The sequence below is a fragment of the Ceratotherium simum genome, chromosome 11 (assembly GCF_057802395.1).
Source record: "Ceratotherium simum simum isolate JZ-2026a chromosome 11, ASM5780239v1, whole genome shotgun sequence".
NCBI lineage: Eukaryota > Metazoa > Chordata > Mammalia > Perissodactyla > Rhinocerotidae > Ceratotherium > Ceratotherium simum.
In genome coordinates this window covers 59,660,504-59,675,466 of record NC_141910.1, presented here as the reverse complement: position 1 = coordinate 59,675,466, position 14,963 = coordinate 59,660,504, and positions in this window count along the sequence as shown.

The window sequence follows — 14,963 nt, the reverse complement described above, 5'->3', positions numbered from 1 at the left end:
TTCAATAAGAATTTACGAAGCGTCTTCTGTGCCAGCCACCGTGCTAGGCTCTGGCCCAGGGTGGGTGAGAAAGCTGTGGAAAGGACGTGTTGTTTGTGCAGGGACGGATGACTAACGTGAGGGGTGAAGGAGCCCTTTCTCTGGAGGCAAGTGGGTACCTGATAAAGAAGGAGAGACACACATACGCGCCCTAACAAAACTCCTCTGAGAAGCTCTTTGTGGCTGGGCTGTGTCCCCGGGCACCTGTTTGTCAGGGCCAGGATCCAGCCCCACATCGTGTTATCTTTGTGTTCACGGGTCCACCGTATGGAAGTGGTTACTCTGCGGCATGCTGGATGGGGGATGTGAGGAGGGTTGGGGGAGCAGGAATGAGCATTGCATACATTCTCGCCCCTCTATCCCACCCCCAGGTCTTTCCCCCTGCCATGGAAAGAGCTGAAGTTGAGTGCTGGACACACCAGGGGCTGGCAGGGGGACAGACTTCTCTGTTGGTTAGGCCAAGATCAGCAGGGACAGGCAGAAGTGTTGGTATCTGGGCCCGGAAAGCAGGGAAGCCCTGGCCTAAGTTCTGAGTCGCCATGTTATCACAGCACATTTCATCCTATTGGTCAGGCCCAAGCTCTGGGTTGCCGAAAGGCCATGTATCTTAACTATCTGCCTCTTCTAGGCCTGTACCCGTGTGGCTGAATGTGGCTGGAGAGAAACACATACCAGGCTGACCGATCTCACTCAACTAACAAAAATCTCAAATGGGCACCCAACATGGCATTCTACATACATGTCCCTGGCACTTCCACTCTGCCTTCTTCTCTGTCCTCTAGTGACATTTGTCCCTCAGCTGATCATTTTGTTGATCATATTACATTGAGAAAATAGAAAATATTGAAAAGAATCCCTTCACTTTCCTACCACCAAAACTATAACCCTTTGCATCTGTACCCGTCTACCTGCCCACCATCCCAATTCCTATCTAAAGCTCTGGATACCATCCCTCTTGCCTTCTCAAGATCTTTGCCCATGAAATTATCTTATTATCTTCTCTTCTTTAGCATAATTTCCCCCTCTCTATAGGATCTTTCCCTTGGCATACGTAAATGCTCTAGGAGCTCCCATCTCTTTAAAAACAAAAATCAAAACAAAACAAAACAAAAAACTTGCCCCTTGATGCCCCTCCCTGCTCCAGCAGCTACTGCTCTGATTATTTGCTCTCCGTCCCAGTAAAACATCCAGAAGCTCTTTCTACTTGCCGCTCCCACTTCTCCACTCCCATTCTCTCCATACCCACACCTGTATGGTAAACACTGGGTTTCCTTTACCACCACTCCACTAAAACTGCTCTTGTCAAGGTCTCCAGCAACCTTCACGTTGTGGAAGCAGGTGGTCACTTCTCTGGCAACCTGTTGGATCTAGCAGCAGTGCTGGGATGGTTAGCTGTGTCTCCTCATTGAAATGTTCTTTTCTCTTGGCTTCAGCAAAAACCACCTCCCTACTTTTCATCTCTCTCTCTCTCTGCCTGTCTCAGGCTCCTCTGTCAGTTTCAATTCAACCTTTAAATGTCCTCGTGTGTCAGAGCATGGTCACAGATTTTCTAATATTCTCCAGACACTCTACCTAGATGATGTCATCGAGGCTTTAAAACACTCGAATGTTGATGCCTTCTACACTTGCATCTTCAACTCTGAGCTTTCCACTGAGCTACAGGCTCCTAGCTACTTGTCTCCATTTGGATATCTATCAGGCATTTCAAAATTAACATGGGCAAAACAAAACTTTTGATTTCTGTCCCCACCCCAATCTGGTCTTTCCCGTCTTGATAACTGGCACCAGCACACACACGCTGTCTCTCAAGACTAGAAGGCATCCTGGATTCCCCCTTTCTCTTCCTAGCCACATGAGGTTGATCACCAAGTCCTGTAAACTCCACTCAATATATCCCGATCCTCCTTTATTCCTCACCTCCATCACTGCCCTGTCTCACCCACATGACTGTTAAAGCCTCCCAGCCCTCCTCTTGTCCCCTACAATCCATTCTACCACACGGCCAGAAGGGTTTAAATAAGGTCATGTCACTTCCCTATTGTTAGTTGACTAAAACCTAGATTCCTTGCCATGGTCTGCAATTCCATACAAAATAGGGCCCCTACTGCCTCTCCGACTCAACTATCCCTGCTCTTCCTCTGCATCAGCCTTCACTCTGTTGCTAAACTTAGGAAGCAGGCACAGTGCCACCTTAGGGAGAGCTTTTCAGCTCTTCCCTCTGCTTAGAATATGCTCCCCCAGATCTTGGCCTGTCTCAGCTCAAACATCACCTCCTTAAAGAGGCGTCTCTGACCCCCAGGCTCTCTCAGCCGCATCACCCTGATTAGTTTTATTTAGAGCGCTTATCATCATTGAAATGATCAGTTTTGAGTGTTTGTTTATTTGCTTGGTGGTTGTCTCACCCCCCCACTGAGGTGGAAGCTCCATGAAAGCAGGGATCTTCTCTATCACGTTCACGGCCGTATCTCCTGAGTCTAAGACAGTGCCTGGCACATTAGCTGGTGTTAGATAAATAGCTGGTGAATAAATGAAGACCAGGTAGTGAAGATAAAACCAAAAGAGAATCTGACGTGCTCCCACTCCCCGGGGACTCACATATGGAGGCTTGATGGACACAAACTGGCATTTATAGAGCAAGGTGATAAGCACATCCATAGATGCCAGGACCGGTGCTGTGGAGCCCCTTGAAAGGGCACCTACCAGAGTGTGTGAGCGTGTGCAGGGGAAGGCTTCCTGGGGAAGTCTCGTCCAAGTCGAGACCTAACGGATAGTGGGCAGGTGCAGGGAGGTAGCGGATCGTGTCTCAGGCAGGGACACCTGGCCATACAAAGAGCCAGGCGGGGAGTGAGAGCACAGTGAGGGGGTTCCGAAAACAGCACCTGCAGACCACGGCCTGCCCAACTGCAGAGGGCTCTCCTCCTTCCTCCCTAGGCTGCTTGGACGAGGCGAGGCCATCATCTGGATCCAGAGCATTCATTCCTTCATTCATTCCTCCAACACTAACCACTGGGCTCTGACAATGTGCCAGGACCTGTGCCCGGCACAGGGGAGGCAGCAATGAAAAGGCTGAGGCCTCTGTGGTTGAAGAGACAAAGCTGAGCTGTGAAAGTCAAGGAGGTTTCAGCCCAAGGCCACACCGTGGGACCCCAGCCACTCAGTGCAGAGGGCACTGCTGGGTCCCTCTACCACACACGTGCCTGGGCTTCAAGGCTGAAGCAGAGACACTCCTGCCAGCCCTGCAGGGACTTGTCCCTGAACTGGTCTTGCTGCCTGTCTTTCTGTTCACACGCTCACACACTCGCTCACCACACACGCAAGTGTGCACATCATCTCTGCTCTGGTCCCATGTGCACACCCACACCTGACCTCCTGACCTCAAACAGGCACCTACATCCTCACACACTCACCCCCCACCCCCAACCCAGGCAGTGACCCCAGAATGCAGTTACTCACAGCCTGCACAAGGCACTCCTGCCTTCTGGAAGCTCCCGTGCTACTTGGGAGGACCATGGATGTTCCAGAAATATCCCCTCTCAAAACATTTATAATATTACAGACAAACCAGTACAAGGTAATCTGAACTGTATATACCACATGATGGGGTAAGTCAAGCAGGCTTCTTGGAAGAGGAGAATTTGAGCCAGGTCTTGAAGAAAGTCATGGAATGGTAAAAATGAAGAGAAAAGAGTTTGTTTTTTTGTATGTTTTTCTTTAAGACACTGACTTAAACAGGTTCTTCAGGCTACAAAAAGATACTGTATTGATTGACTCATGGAACTGAAAATTCAGGGTTGGCCTGGCTTCAGGCAGTGTTGGATCCAGAAGCTGGAATGATGTCAACAGGGCTCTGTCTTTCTCTGTGTATATTTCCCAACTGGATTCTTACCACATGGAAGGCCAGACTGACCTTAGCAATTCAAGTGGACAGAAAATGTTTTCCCAAGAGCTCCAGCAGAGAAGGCTTGGAGCACCCTGATTGGTCTTGCCTGAGGTCACATGCCCATTTCTGAACCAATCCTCATGGTCAGAGATATGGACTTCTCTGATTGGCTAAGGGGAGGCATATACCTACTTCTCTAGCAGGCCAGTCCCATACAAACCACATGGAATGGGTTTCCTAAGGGGAAAAGGGACTCTGTAATCAGAAGAACTGGGGATTGTCTATGGCCATACCATCCTGAACGCACCCGATCTCGTCTGATCTCAGAAGCTAAGCAGGGTCAGTCCTGGTTAGTACTTGGATGGGAGAAGAACTGGGGATTGGGTACTAGACAGATAAATAAGCAGAGGTCAAATACCCCTGCCTTAAATATCAGCCCTTTCCTTGGTTATTGTCTCACCTGCCACTGAGGTGGAAGCTCCATGAGAGCAGGGATCTTTTCTATCACATTCACAGCCATATCTCCTGCATCTAAGACAGTGCCTGGCACATTAGCTGGTGCTCGATAAATAGCTGGTGAATAAATGGAGACTAGGCAGTGAGGCTAAAACCAAAAGAGAATTCCACATTTTTTACCGCTTCCACGTAATTTATCCAGTTTGCATATCAGGAGATAATCTTGAGCCAGGCGTGATTATCATCCTTGTTTCCTATAGAACAAGAGCACTTCCAGACATGGAACTGGATTTTCCTGCTCTACTAAAATAGAGGCCAGAGAATCAACTTGTTGTTCCTTGCACCATATTCTCTAGAAGGACAAATGACCTTGGAGCTCCTGGGTAAAGCCTCCCTCAGAAGAGGGAGGTGGGGATAGGAGGGGAGGGATTAGTTCTTGATGCACTAAGTTTGAGATGTCTTTGGGACACCCAAGTGGAACAGCCCAGGAAGCAGCTGGGTATATGAGACTGGAGCTTCCCCCTACAATGACCAGATACCTACTGCCATGATGAGAGCTTCTTTTACCCTGTATATTAAGGTGGCCAGTCAAGGGGCATCTGTTCAGAGGACAGTGGGACCAAAGCCCTGGGCACAGGAAAGGGTGAGGTGGGGTGGGGGGAGTGCTGTATGCAAGGGGATCTGCCTGGGCTTGGCTCCTCTGTGCCAGGGAGAGCTGAGATCAGCCCAGGACCTCTTCTGCCCAGCTGAGAGGACCTTGAGACCTGGATTTGTCAATGACCACTGATGACTTCTCTCCTTGGTGCCTCAGCTGCCCCTCTAACACTCTGCAGGGCTGTGTAAGATGGTCTCCAATGATGGCCCCCAATGACGCACATCTCCTGGCATCCATGTCACGATGTAGTCCCCTCCCACACTGAATCTGGGCTGGCCTGTGACACACACTACTCCATGGAATGTGGCAGAAGTGATTCCGTGCCAGTTCCAGTCTTAGCCTTTAAGAGAAATAGCGACTTCTACTTCCCCTTTCTTAGAAGGTTCACTTTTGAGATCCCTGAGTCACCATGTAAGATGTCTGGCAACCTTGCTCATGGGACCATGTGAAGAGGCCATGTGGGGAGGAAGAGAGGCCCAGCTGATGACTCGGCATCTTAGTTCAGCCTTCAGATGACTCCAGCCCCAGCCTTTATCTGAATGCACTTACATGAGAGACCCCCAAGAAGACCAGCAGAAGAACTGGCAAGCTGAACCCAGCCAACCCACAGAACCAGGAGAGATAATAAAATAGTGGTTGTTTTAAAGCCACTGAGTTTTGGAGTGGTTTGTTACGCAGTGATAGATAACAAAAACCATCTTCTCGTTGAGAGCTTGGCTGCTATTCCTGAGTCTTGGACCACCTTCTTCCCAGCCCCCAAGACCTGATATGGTTAAGTCAGGGCTTGGTTAATGAGCAAGTTAATAACCATTCCAAGCAGGCAGGCCACTTTTTAGGACAAGTACAGGAAGGGATGCACACATGCTGTCAGATTTAGGACTGAGCTTTCAAAAGACACAAAAAACCCAGTTCCCACAGGGCTGGAGTCCAAGCCCTGGGTAGTCAGGGGGACTGGCTGACTACCCAGCTCCATCTCTGAGTGCTGGCCCAGAGAAGCGGGTGGTGAGGCTCAGATGCCGTTCAGATGCCCTTGCACAGCTCTGAGATTGAAGGCTGGAGTATGGCGAAATAAGATGGTTGAGCCACCTTCCAGCCTGGCTCATAGGGAAGTAGGTCACTGAACATAGCTCTGCCATCTTGGCCACACTTAAGTCCCCCTCACATTTCCTGCCACATCAGACCTGGTCCCTCTGCTGCATCCTCCATGCTTCATCTGTCCTGGACCAGCTCTTTCCTGACTCCATGTTTGCAGGCCCTAACACCCCCTGCAACTCTAATCACTTCTCTGCTCGGGGGACTCTTTCCTTCTCTTTCCCCCAGATCTACAGGATCACAAGATTGTTGTCATATGTGGCCTGTATTCACTGAAATGTGACATGTGTGACTCTTCTAGCCCATGAGCTTCTGGAGAACAAGGGCTACAGCTTCATTTTTCCCTCTAACACATTCATTAGTGAATTCATTCAGTCATTCTCTCAGTCAACAATCCACTATGTGCCAGCGTCTTTGTTCGGTGCAGGGACTTAAAGCGAAAAAGTATTGTCCCTGCCCTGGAGTCCAGTTTGGTCCAGTTGGAAAGATAGAAATGGAAATAAGCAATTACTACACAATCACATAGTGCTAGAATGGAGGTGTGTACACAATGCAGTGGGAACACAGTCAGCCTTGGAGAAGGTGGCTACAGATAAAGTTCACTAGTGATTATCATATGCCAGGCTTGGTTCTAAGCACTTCAGTGATTTTTATTTATATTTTCATTATTTTGAGTTGCTTAAAAGAATAAACTATTATTATTTTAGAATAGGGAAATATAGACAAACTGTACAAAATCCCAAAGGCGCTAATGCCACCCTATGACCCTTCCCAGAGGTGCATTTCCTTCCCCATATTTTGAGCCTTCCAGATATACTATATTTTATACATAACATGTCTGCATGCACATGCGCACCCCTGCATGGTTTTTACATAAGCAGTTGCACAATATTCAGCATCTTTTTTGTTTTTCACTTAACGTATCTTGGAGCTCATTCCATATCACTGTAGAGACCTCATTCTGGGCTAATGACTGGACAGTATCATAGAATGCCATTGTATGACTGTACTATAATTTGTTTAACCAATCACCTATTAATGGCTATTTATGTTTTTTCTAATTGTTTGTTATTACAAAGAATGCTACAATGAACAACCTTGTGCATATGTTATTTTGAACAAGTGTCATATATTTATAGGATAAATTCATAGGAGTGGAACTGTTGGGTCAAGGGTAGGTCCATTTAAAATTTTAACTGCCGTCCATCTAACATTTAGTTCTTAAACCACTAAGCTTTATAAAACTTTTCCTCTGATCTATCAGAACACCCTTCTGCCATGGCCAGAAAACCCCGGCAGGCAGAGGAGGAGGAGGAAAAAGACAGCACTTCCTTTTAAAACACTTTTCTCTTTCCTTCTTTCTCTTTTAAATATAAATATAAGTTAATATACAAATATTATATAAATATTTCATATTTGTATATTAAATTTGTGCTTAAAATATAAAATTTAGTAATACAACAACATTTAATAAGACAAATATAAAATGTATACGTATATGTATATCTAGGTAATTTAAATGTAGATGTGAAATTCAGCAGGGGGGTGTGTGGTCCAGGAACCCCTTGCAGCCTCCGTGGGACTACAGGGCAGAGTCTACCTGAGACGGAGGGCAGGAACCTGGCCCGGGTGCCCTCGTTGGGGTCCTGGATAGCCTATTGCCCGCAGCGAGTGCAGCCTTGGATTGTGCAGGTTCAAAAGCCAGCCTGCGGCATTTTTGCTTACACCGGTTTGGCGTGGGCTTTTTGTCACCGGCTCCAGAAGAGCCTGCCCCATGCCGCGGCTGGTAGCAGGAGAGCCCGAATGAGTGCAGGCTGAGGGTCTTCCAGGGGAGCGGGGGTTGATGGATGGGACACCTGGAGGGTTAGGAGGGGTTAACCAGGCAGACCAGGAGGGGAAAGGTGCCCAGACAGAGAAAGACGTCAGGAAGCAGGAGGCTTTCAGAGAGCTGACACGGTTCAGAGTGGCCGGAGCTTCTCTCCTGAGGTCGAGTGGACAAGGGCAGGGTGTGTGCACACAGGTGCTGGGTTTGTGATTAATCAGATTCATCTTGATCTTTCAGATGAAGTGCCAGAGTTTCATCCGAGCGGTGATCACAGGTGCGACTGAACACTCGGTTTCCTGTCCCCACTGTGCATCCCCTCCTACAGTGTTCAGACCTTTGAGACCCACTCCCTGGCTCCTCGGCCTGGTTGCCCCAAAAGGCGGTCACCCTTGGAGGCCTGACACCAGACAAGCCCCACGGGGCCACACCTGGGGCCCTGTGACTGTCGCAGGAGAGCCGCCTTGCCCTGGCCCCGTGAGGGAGAAGGCCCACGGGAGAAAGGCCAGAGGCATGCTAGAACCCCTCCTGGTGTGCATGCGTGTGCACACACAGGAAGCCGGTTACCCTTCCCCAACTGAGCCCTCAGGAACATGCTCCTGTGTTTACTGTTCCTCTGAAGTCATTACCTTATCTCAGGGGCCCTTTGGAGCGTGGGTGAGGCAGGAAGGAAAGGACGAGGGCTGGGAGAAGAGGAATTTGCCCTCTGCTGTGTCTCAGGTCTCCAGGCTTCTGGGGTAGCAGCCTATGCCTCCTCGAATTGCCACTGGCCTGGCCCAGGCCATGTCACTGTCCCCATACCTGCCACAGGCCCTCTTGTCTCTGCCTCCAGTCACTTCCTGTCAGTACATCTTCCAGGATGTACTGGAACAAGAGCCGAGAGGGATCTTCCCAAAGTGTCGCTCCCCTGTGCAGAGCTCCGCTGGGCTGCCTTCAGACTAAGGCAAATTCTTTCCTGCGATTTAGAAGGCCATTTGGAACCCCGGCTGACCTGTCCAGCCTCCTCTGTCCCCATTCCCACCTTACTCTGGGCTCCAGGCACAGCATCCCACAGCCGTCCCCTGAGGGCACCAGGGCTCACGCGTGAGTTCCTATGGCTGCTGTAACAAACTACCACTAACACAGCGGCCCAAAACAACACAGATTGATTATCTTCCAGTTCTCCCAGTCAGAAGCCCAAAAATGGTTCTTTAGAGGCTAAAAAACAAGGCGCCAGCAGGGCTGTGTTCCTTCTCAAGATCCTTAATTTAAATCCACCTGCAAAGCCCCCTGTGCCATGTAAGGTAGCATATGCACAGGTTCCGGGGACTGGGACGTGGACATCTTTGAGGCTGTTATTCTTCCTGTCACAGATCACACTGAGCTTCGCAGGCCCCTCAGTGCTGATAGGCAGATAATGGCTGACTGAGAGGCCACGTTGGGGCCCAGATCCAGGCCATGCTCTGCTCACCAAGGTGTGTGCACAGGCATGGGGCTGCATCCTCCCAGAGTGGGCACCTTTGTCTAATTCGCACAAAGGTACCCTAGGGTTCAGCAAAGGCCCTGCTTGAAACCCCCACCCCCTTCCACCCCTTCCCCTCCTGACTGAGAGCTACTTACTTTTCAAGCCTCAGCTCAGTCCGGGACATTTCCCTGACGTCCCCTGTTCTCCACCCACACTCCCAGTTGGATTAGTCTCACCTTCTCTGGGCTCCCATTTTATCCTGTACTTTCCATATCCCAGCACCGACAACAGGACATTGGGAATGTTTGTCTGTGTGTCTGCCTGAGTGAGACCTGAGCCAGGGCCTGGAAGCTTTCCCCTGGAGCCCTGCTCTTCCCCAGGCCCCACCATCTTATTCTCAGGACAGATGCCCTCTCTGGAGTCTTCCAGCTCCTGCCTTCTTTGTCTCCTCTGGGTGCAGGCCTCAGCTAGCGCTACAGAGTTCCTGTGAGAAAGGCAGAAAGGAAGCAGAGGTGGTCCTCGCCTCAGAAATGCTCCCAGCCCTGGGGGAGCCAGCCCCCTATCCAGGGAATGCCAGAGCAGACAGCAAGCAGGCTGAAGTCCTGCTACCGGAGGAGCTCATGCTGTGGCTGAGGGGAGATAACCAGAGAGGCAGGACAAGGGAAGGGAAGGCTGCATGGAGGAGGCAATCTCCAGGAAGGGGAAAGGAAGGAGCAGAGAAGGAGGGACAGGGATGCAAAGTAAATTAAAGGTGATCTGTCCCAGCCTCTTCTTTGCCCAGAGGCCCAGAAGGGGGAGGATCTAGCCCAGGGTCACTCAGTGAGCCTCTGGCAGAGCTGGGAATAGAACTCGGGTGTCCTGGCTCCCAGCCCTTTGCTGTACCAGAGATGGCCTTTCCTCCTTCCTTCCCTGACTTCCTCAGCCCCTGATATTGGGGACCTCCTGACAAATGGCACACCCAGATCTCTCTCCAATGAGGACAGTGGTTGGCAAGCCCCACCCTAGATGACATAAAAAATGAATACTCTGAGAACAAAAATGAAACACTCTTGGAAATTAAAAACATGATAGCAGCAATAGAAGGTTTGGAAGATAAAGGTGAAGAAATCTAGAAATTAGAAAAAAAAATAGACCCACACCAAGCATATCTTTGCAAATTTCAGACAATCAGGGACATAGATAGAATTCTACAAACTCTAAGAGGTGGCAGAAAACAGGTCATATTCCAAGGATGAGCAATCAGCATGGCTTTGATCTCAGCAGTGCTGGGGCATGAGAAGACAGTGAAGGAATACCCAAGAGGTGGAGAGAAATGCTCTCCAACCTAGAACCCTCCATTCGACCAAATGGCCAACTACGTATGGGAATAACGACGCTTTTAGACGTGCGATATCACAAGAAACACTAACTGCTGTGCTATCTAGGGGGTCCATATACACCTGGAAAATCTAAGGGAAAGGAAGCAAGTTGAGGGGAGGGAGGGCAGTATGATCAGGGAGTGACATGCAAAAGACTTGTAAGGAACAAGTAATACTATATTTAGTGGGCACACGAGTGTTCATCTTCTAATTAGTCTCCAAATTGCATCTGTTTATACACTCTTCTGAATGTACAACATATTTCACAATAAAGATTGTTTACAAGGGACACATAGGAGCTTCTGGATGGCTGGCAATGTCCTACTTCTTGACATGGGTGATTGTTACATACATGTTGACTTTATAATAATTTGTTAAAGTGTATATTTATGTGTTATGTATTTTTCTACATGTGTGATATATTTCACAATAAAAAATTAAAAGAAAAAAAGATTGTCTGCTGTGCTGTTTTGTGACGTCATCTCTCCTCTCTTGCTTCCAAATTTCAGCAAATTCTGCTCCACAGACTTGTGTTGGTGGTCCTTCAGGGAATAGATGACCCCCAGGGGCATAAGCAATTCTAGGCAGGAGTGATACAGTGACAAAGGGAGGAGAGGAGAGTAGTAGAGACTTCAAGCAGAGGCAGAACATCGGAGACGGAAGAGACCAGAGTAAACCTAAGGGTCCCTGAGACATTGGGAGGGGAAACATCTTGGGGTCTTCACATTATGTGTGATAGGAACTCAAGCCAGTGCACTTAAATATTACAGAAAAATGGGCCAGCCCCGTGGCTTAGCAGTTAAGTGCGCGCGCTCCACTATTGGCGGCCTGGGTTCGGATCCTGGGCGCGCACTGACGCCCTGCTTGGCCAGCCATGCTGAGGCGGCGTCCCATATACAGCAACTAGAAGGATGTGCAACTATGACATACAACTATCTACTGGGGCTTTGGGGAGAAAAGGGGGAAAAAGGGAGGAGGATTGGCAATAGATGTTAGCTCAGGGCTGGTCTTCCTCACAAAAAAAAAAATTACAGAAAAAGGTAATCCCATAATCCTGAAGAATTTGGAGGCACCCTAACAACTCAAAGATGGGTTACCCAGGAGCAAATAAGAGGTAGACATGGACATGTTTTATGAGTGCCAGTAGTTTGGAGGGTTAATAACTGTTAGTATTGGCTGGGATTCCTTCTCTGTCCCCTTCTGGGGTGTGTTTTTCTAAGAGTGGTAGGGTCTTTGGGGGAAGAGAGGTAAACCAGTCAGGGATCCTAGTTGCAAACAATACAATCCACTCCAGCTAGATTATGCAGAAGAGTAGGCCATTAAAAAATATTATGAGGCTCACAGAAGCCCCAGGAGGCCAAAGAGTCAGACTTGGATGCTGTGGAGCCGAGAACAACACCCAAGCCACACAGCAGGAGCCTCCCAGAGAAGACAAAATGGCGCCACCACACCACAGACAGCCTCGCCTTAGTGGTGGCCCCAGAAACTGCCACTGCTGCCCCGAAGGCCCAGAACCCCATGCCCCCAAGCTTTCCAATGGAGGACCCCTACAAGACCCGTGCACGGACAGGTGAACAACAGAGCCTGGTCACAGGGACTGCCCCTCAGGAGGTGGGGAGTGAGTTCTGGCTTCTACCTTGACCAGGATGGACTCATAAAGTGGAAAATTCTCCAGACATAGAAAGTGTGTGCAAAAGACGCAGGAAGGCACGAACAAGACAAACACTTACTATTGGAAAGGTAGAGTGGGGTGATTGGGTAGAGGGAGTTATTTTCAAGCCTAAGGCAGCAGTCAGGAAAGCAGGACTGAGGGAGCTGGGCTGCCCACGGACTCTGGGTCCTGGGTGGGGTTGGGGAGGTGGATGGGGGCCCCTACTCCCCATTCTCAGGTCCTGCCTGGATTCAAGCTCCTGTCCTGGGACCATGGCTCTGAGACCACCCTAGATGCTCCATGTGCCTGCAGCCCTGCCCACCCTTCATTCAACAGGCCACCCCTCACCCCCAGGAACCAGGACCACAGCCTTGGTCCTATCATCTCCCATTCACCCTGCTGCCCCCACACTATCTGTGTCCTCTGGCCCAGAAAGTCTCCCCCAAGTCCTGAGCAAGGACCCGGAGGCTGAGGACGGTCACATTGGAGCAGCTGGCAGAGGCTGTGGTGCAGCTCAGGAGAAAGGCCTTCTGTAGGCTGCAGAGCATTTGGGGTCTGAAGACAAGTCTGGCAGACATGGGGCAGAGCTGTCCCCGAGAGGAAGGCAGGCGCGGGGCCAGATGTGCACAGAGCTTTCAGGAAGTAGCACTGCTTCCCCCGAAGTCTGTCTGTCCTGGTGGCATCACTGTCCTCCTGGGCTGGAGGCTTTTGTGCAACAACGGGAGTCAGAGCCCAAGAGAGAGAGGAAGACCGGGGTAGGGAGAGGAAGGGGAGGGAAGGCCTCCTTCTAGAAGTGTTCAAGGACTTCCAAAGGAACATCCCAGAAAAGAAGAGAGGTAGGAATCATCTTGTGGCCGGTTTCTAACTCTAAGCCCAGTCTGTGAAAGAAAGAGCCTTGCATGTCCCCAGCTCTCGGACAGGTCTGGGACGACAGGGTGGGAGGGCACCAGCTCTGCCCTCCTGTCTGCCTCCACTTCGGCAGGCCTCCCCAGCCCGCCCTAGACCAGGACAGGGTGCTGGCAGCCTCTCCCCATTAACGGCGCCACAGGGGCTGAGGTGGGGCAGCCTGGAGTTGAGGAGACACCTCCTCCTGCATTCCATGGATGTGGTGCCCCGGGCCAGGCTGCAGAGGCCGCGGGGCCTGGCATGCGCCACGTGGAGTTGACGCTCAGAGAGGCGGGGTCAGTAGGAATGAACTCATTCTTTCCTCAGTTCAGGAGCTCTGATCGTAAAACCAGGACACTGAATAAATGGCCCCAGGTGTGCGCTCTCCCGGTTTCGCTGGGATGGTAGTTGGGAACTGCACGAAGCGGACCTGGTTTTGATGGAGCGGCTCCTGCTCTGGCACAGCTCGGCTCTGCTGCCTCCTCTCCCCTCCCTTCCTCACCCACTTTCTGGAGGAGCCAGGCTTCACCAAGGCCCCAGGAACCTGCGGCAAGAGAGCAAAGGAGGTGTTCTCAGAGGGGCCTCGGAAAAGACCCTTTGTAGAGAGGGTCCACCAGGAGGGGCCAAGGGTGTCGCTGTCCAGAGAGCGGACAGCATGCTGCGCCTCCCTGCACGTCTTGCTCTCGGCCCCATTGAGTCACCATTAACTCCACAAAGATATAGAATCAGATGTGGCAGGACTCTTAGAATCCTCTGGTCTCAAAACTACTTCCTTCTACAGATGGGGAAACTGAGGCCCAGAAGGGGGAAGAGAGCAGTCACAAAGTCAGGTAGCAGCAGAGCCGGGACCTCACTCAGATTTCTGGACTCCCAGCCATCCTTGCCCCTCTGCCTCTATGGAACGGCACGGGAAGGAGTCATAAACTGAGGCTCTCAGACCCACAGGAAATGGCCTGGCTCCTCAGGCTCCCTGAGGCTGTGCTTCTCATGGGAAAGGCAGTGACCTGGAGGTGGAGTGGAGAGGCCCTGCAGGGTCAGCTCATGTCTCCCCAGTGCTGGGACAATAGGGGCCTTCCCTGCCCAGTCTTCTGTGCCCTAGTTCCTCCAAAGCTGCCCCACCCCCCATTCAGAGCTCACCTTGACACCCCAGGGCAGTCAGGAGAGCACTCCTCACTCCCTCAGGAGATAGGAGAGCTTCCCACCCTCCTCCGCAGACAGCCTTCCCACCACCCGGGTTACCCGGCCCTTACTAACCACAGAGGGCCTCTACCTGCCTCCCCAACCTCGCTGGTCTCACTGCCTTTGACCTCCCAGGATAAGCCCACCTCCTCCAGGAAGCCAGCATGGGGAGGCAGAGGCTTTGGAGGCCAATAAACAGAGGCCTGAATCCTAACTGGCCACCTATATCTTTGTGATCTCAAGTCACCTGGCCTTTATGAGAGAGCTATCTCCAGCTGTCAAGTGGGGCCATACCCCTCCCTGCGTGGTCTCAGCGAGGACTGGAGACACTCACACGCAGTAGGCTCTCAAATCAAGGTGCCTGTTATTATTAAAGATATCTAGAAGTTGCTTGACACCCCAGCCCTCGGGTTCCCAGGCCCCGCCCTTCCCTGGGGTCACATGGTGCTGTCAGTGTTCCATGCTGTGGTGTCAGGCTGTGGCCTCCTCCCTGCCCACGCCT